A 5928-nucleotide genomic window follows, 5' to 3' on the forward strand; every position below is an offset into this window, starting at 1 on the left:
GTGCCAAGAGTTAAGGAAAGTTGTAACACAAACAGGGAAGGATGAAACCAACACTTTAGTAGCTGGACACTGGGGACTCAGGCCTAGAATACTAGCTACTCAGGAGGCTGATGATCTCAGTTCAAAACCAGATGGAGTGAGAAAATCTCTGAGACTCTTCTCTCCAATTAACAACCAAAAAGCCATAAAAGGAGCTGGGGCTCCAGAGGTAAAGTAGCCTTGATTACAAAAAACTCAGGGGCAACACCCAATCCTGAGTTCAAGCTGAAGGTCAGGAACAAAAACAAAAACAATCAACAACAACAACAAAAAAAACAGAAACTGGGAAAAAGCTCAGGAAAGGATGGCATTGTCTACAAGACAAGTGTACACATTACATGAATTGTGAAATCACTGTACACACCTTAGTAACAATTACATTTTAAAAAGAATGTGAGAAATCCCAAAGCGCATCTGCTTTCCAGAATTTCAGAGTCCCATCATCTAAGCTGGTAGCACACAGGTTGTACCTCAGGGTGATGAGAAAATAAGAAGCCAGAGATCCTTTCAGATTGTCCCACCAATTCTTCTATTACTGTAAGCAAAAAAAAAAAAAAAAAAAAAAAAAAAAAAAAAAACAAAGCAAATAAATTAGACTTTAAGGTTAAACTAAGCTGCTATTAAAGATTCCAGGCAGAATTATACGGTGCCTGCTTCAAGGCAAGAGTGAGGCCAAGCCCACAGCCTCCAGAGAGGCATGACTACCACTTGTCCAACACTGCTGTCCTCCCCGCCCCCAGAGTTTACCTACAAGTCCCAAGTCCCTGCCTTTCTTCTTGTAATTCTTCAGCCACTGGTTGTCTCATTTCTCATTGTCTGTTTAGGTGGGATTTGAGACTCCTTCCTCTCCTCACCCAGCCACCAGACCCCAGGGGCCAAACTCTGCACCTCACAGACACTCCCCAGAACCCAGCTGCCTTTGCAGTTGCTGCTTCCTGAGCCACTGGGCTACTGCCTCCTTCCTCCCTTCACCAGCCTCTGCCAGGGCCTCCCATCCTCTCCCTACCACCACCACCCCCAATCCCAGCTTGGCCTCCCCCGTGGCCACCCCTCCTCTCCACAAATCTCCCAGCCCCAACCCCAGCAGGATCACTGCTCTGGGGATACAACTGTGGGCCAGGCCCAGCAGAATCAAAGGTGCCACAGTGTGCAGCTGGCTGAGAACTGGAGACAGCATAGGTCTCTGATCAGTGTCTTTCACTTCACTTACACAATTATTAATTGTATTGATTTGGTATTTAAGTTTAGATTTCATAACTTCTTATTAAGCCTTTGCAGAAGAGCTGGTAGAAATATAGTCCCCAAATTCGGATTGTCTCTAGTTTAATTCTTTTGAGATTCAGAGATGTTTAAGTAGTTATAACAATCATGAACTCTCATTTTCATAGCAGATGCTATTCAGAAAATAATTGCTTATGCATCTGTTATCAATTATTTACAAGACTTGAAACTTTTAAAGTTTCAAATATTACAGGAAGATCTTTGATTCATGTTGAATGGAGGTGAGTAGGTTGAGCTGTTGCATACATTCTTGTGTGTGTGTGTGTGTGTGTGTGTGTGTGTGTGTGTGTGTGTGTGTGTGTGTGTGTGAGTGAGTGTTTCTGTGTGTGTGTAGGGGGGTGTATGTGTATCATTGAAATCAAGGATAAGGATGTTGAGCCCTGGTCTGAACTTGTTTCCTTTTTCTGAGATATACATTATGGTGTTTCTTTGTTGGTGGTAGGCTCTGATTGCTTGCCTTTGCCTGATGCTCACATTCCAGCTGAATTTTTCAATTAAAGCTTCTTATTTAGTATTCAGCATATAGGTCTCTGATGTTGCTTTGTCTTTAGTCTGCCATCTAGGATCTTCTTTTCCTCTTTAAAAATTTACATTCAATATAAATTTTACCTCCTGACTGATTTTCCCTTTAATTTGCATTTTGAAAAAAGTATTATAAGAACTTTGATCTCTGTATTCATGAAGAAAAACCATTTTGAATTCTCTGTTTAATGTAACAACACCTGGACACATTTGTTAACACCAAGATCTTAAAATTTATTTTGTAGTTTTAGTTTAAAATGCCTCCTCCATGTTTACAGCATGAGGAGACAAACAATTTCTGGTAACAATGATAACAGTTTTATTCATTAAAAAATCAGATAATTCATAATTTTGAATATGTATAGTGGCAAATAAACACATTTGGTAAATAGATTTGCTTGATAGATCCGTGCACAAAAATACCACTCCTAAGGGCTGAAAAGGTGGATCAGTGGTAGACAGCTTATCTTGAATGCACGAGACCCTGGGTTTGATTCTGCAGCACCACCTAAGCAGAAAAGCTAGAAGAGGTACTGAGGCTCAAGTGGTAGAGCACTAGTCTTGAGCTGAAGGGCTGAAGGACAGCGACCAGGCCCAGAGTTCACCACCAAAAACAAATTAAATAAATAAATAAAACTCATATCAAGTACATTAATTTCAAACGTTGATTACCATTTTAGTTAGGGGCAGGGTGCCAAGATATAGCAGACTTCTGTTGCAAAGCTTTAAGAAGGATTTCAACACCTGACAAGTACTAAAGACAAGAAGGAAAAAAATTAGCTCTGCCAACAACATATAGAATCACCACTCAAAGAGAAACCAGTACTAAGATGAAATGCTTTTCATAAAATTTCTTAAGAGATTCTGGCTCTATATTAATTATCATATAAGTTAACCTTCAAAATCTCCATCGATGGGCCTTAAGGGCACCTACAAAAACTGGAGGAGAGAATCATCAACCCAGATTTTTAATTTTGTAAATTAGGTAATGAGTTCATTTCTGGTTTGACAATCTCATCCCTTCCTTTGCTCTCTGTCTCTGATTTTTCCTCCTGTCCCTGTCCACAGTGGTATAGTTCATTGTGAACATAATATCGACAGAGTACAACTGAAACCAACCCAGCTTGACATATCCATTACATGTTTATCTGCAGTTAATCAGAAGAAATTGAGAATTGTGTGTTTCAACTGGTAGAGCTAGAACACCACCAGACTTCAATTGGAAACCTAAAGGACAGCGTCAATATTGTGATTTTTAAGAACCAATGCTGTCCCATACATAATCTCAGACTCCACACACACACACACACACACACACACACACACACACACACACACACACACACACACACACACACACACACACACATCTTAAAATAGATGTTAGTACTGAAATCCAAATAGTTTTTTTTTATTTTTATAAGTTTTATTTTTAGCTTTAATGAGGTTTGACTTGATAGTTTCTACTAATGAGCCACAACTTAGAACTTTGTTATAATTTTACCCTGTCTGTATTCAGAGAAACATTCTCTGAATTTCTCCATTTCCAGTTTGGTCCAGTTTCTTCTTTTGAGACTCAGTCTCTTAGACTTTTCTGTCTTGCATTGTCTGTAAGTTCATTGATCCAGTAGATCTCAGCCATCCTAATACCTGGACAGAACCTGCCTTGGGAAAAGTGTTCTAAGCTCACCATGCAATGGAGGCTGTTAGTACTCACCCATTATCATTTTTTCTTCAGAAATGAGAAATTGGGGGCTGGGAAGGTGGCTCAGTGGTAGAGTGCTTGCCTTGCAGAAATGAGAGATTGTTAGGTCCAGGAATTCAGGGGAAGCACTCACTGTGTGCTATTTCATACTTTTTTGGGGAAGGGCACGGTCCGGTCCTGGGGCCTGAACTCTGGGCCTGGGCGCTGTCCCTCAGCTCTTCAACTCAAGGCTCGTACTCTACCACTTGAGCCACAGCGCCACTTCCGGCTTTTTTCTTTTTGCTTATGTGGTGCTGAGTAATTGAACCCAGGGCCTCATGCATGCAAGGCAAGCGCTCTACCACTGAGCCATCTTCCCAGCCTGATTTCATACTTTTTTTATTTAATGGCAGCTTCCACCTATTGTCTACTTTAAGCATTGTGTGAAGAGAAAGATTGCCCCTAAGAGACAGAAGTACTGTACTAACTGTTGCTCTCAAAACACAGGAGGAGGGAAAGAAGTTCTGAAGGAGCCATGTAGCCTAGAAACTGAGTTCTTAGAAACTCAAACTGCCTTTTATCTTACCTTCAACATAGAAAGTCAGAGATTGCAGTGGCTTGTAAGCTCCATTTATATTCCTGTGCAGGGGCTCCCTTCCCCTTTGCCCTTCTGACTGTTTACATCAGTGGCAGGTGTGAAGACGTAACAAGAACACCTAAAGTTTGGGCCTGGGATTAAAAACTCCATTTTGTGATTATAAACATTCCACCACTTCCTGAATTGAATCTGAGGGGCAGAAGAAAGTTAGGTTAGGAATTCGTATAATTACTTCTAAGTTTGCTATCTAAAATCATCCCTTCCTACCCCTCAGAATCCTATTTCCCAACTGTGTAGACACCCTTACACTCTGTTCTCCTGAAGCATTTGAGTGTGGGCCATCATCTGCTTCTTATGTGTACTGCTTTTCAAATGGAGAGTTTCTCCTAGGCTCAAAATGATTTCATTGATGAGGACACTGTGCAATAAGCTAAACTGGGTTTGTTCATGTGTTCATACCCGAGGGAGAACTAGTAAGGGCTAAGTAGTAGTCAGGGCTCACTTGCTGCCAGTGGTATTGCTCTGAGGAATTACTGTCAATGTTGCCCACAGTACCTAGTCCAAGGCCTCTCAGAAAGGCTACAGACCCAAACTTCTTGAGTCTCTGTGTGAGCTAATCATCATTGGCCAACTATGTTCCATGGTTTGTGAGACATTCACTTCTGTGAGCATATGCATATGAGGGCCCAAGAATAGACTTACCTAGAAGGAAGATCCTAGAATGCTAAACTTCTACTAGGACAATGGAAACCCATGGTTTGGCATGCTTAATGTTTTTGAAAGACCCCAGACTCCTGGGATACTTTCGTCAACGGGAGGGCGCCCCAGAAACTCAGACTCCAGGCCGGGAGATGCAATAAGCAAGAGGAGTTTATTTGACGTTTGCACAAACGGACTCTCTGTCCCGAGCAGACAGGGAGCCCCGAGAAGTGGTTACAAGCCCTTTTTTAAAGGCAAAAACCACAAGATTAACGCATAACACAAAGCATCCCATGATTGGTTCATTTAAAGGTCATCATATACGCCAACAATCACTTTGCCACGTGGGAAATTTTGTAAAATGACTGGCCCATGGTTGGTTTAAGGGGGGTTTACATGGTTACAGGCCTATGATTGGTTGACATTTGGCTTAGCTTGTGGTCTTGCCAGGTGGTCGTTATCTCAAGGTCCTGTCTGGGGAATTTCTAAATGGGAACTGAGGAACACGTACTGTCTGTTCTTTATCTACGACCACTGACCTTGTCCTGGGGCCGACATCTGGTCCCTGAAACTTGTTAACTCATTTTTGGGAAGGGAAGGGTCAGTGCCAGCATAAGCAAGTTTACATAAGCAGAATCAGCAGTTAGCAAATTAGCAAATTGTAAAATGGACTCAGCCCTAATTTTTCTAATTCTTCAGTTTTAACCTGTGCACTGAACTAACAGGAGAAAGTGGCACACTAAGAAACTTGCCAATTTTGCCAAATAAAGAACTATGGTGAAGGTCAGAGAAAGGACATTGATTTCATGGTAGTCATGACAAGACAACAACTTAGCATACCTTCAGAATACTAATCCATACTCACCTACTTTTTTTGTTTTTGTTTTTGTTTTTTTGTCGGTCGTGGGGCTTGAACTCTGGGCCTGGGCGCTCTCCCTCAGCTCTTCAGCTCAAGGAGAGCGCTCTACCACTTGAGCTACAGTGCCACTTCCGGTTTTCCGGTGATTTATTGGAGATAGGAGTCTCATGGTCTCTCCTGCCCAGGCTGGCTTTGAACCGCGATCCTCAGATCTCAGCCTCCTGAGTAGCTAGGATTACAGGCGTG

The 5928-nt window shown here is 41.9% G+C and overlaps 1 long non-coding RNA gene across 1 annotated transcript; it reads right to left on the reverse strand.

The window, feature by feature from the left end:
- Window positions 1–466: 466 nt before the first annotated feature.
- Window positions 467–4283, reverse strand: LOC138824391 (uncharacterized). Its single transcript, XR_011371077.1, has 3 exons — window positions 4113–4283; window positions 2515–2596; window positions 467–574 (listed from the first exon to the last, which is right to left on the reverse strand). It is a non-coding gene; the product is annotated as an uncharacterized lncRNA (long non-coding RNA).
- Window positions 4284–5928: the final 1645 nt, after the last annotated feature.

Source organism: Dipodomys merriami, unplaced genomic scaffold (genome assembly GCF_024711535.1).
Source record: "Dipodomys merriami isolate MVZ:Mamm:240054 unplaced genomic scaffold, mDipMer1.0.p SCAF_1286, whole genome shotgun sequence".
Classification (NCBI taxonomy): domain Eukaryota; kingdom Metazoa; phylum Chordata; class Mammalia; order Rodentia; family Heteromyidae; genus Dipodomys; species Dipodomys merriami.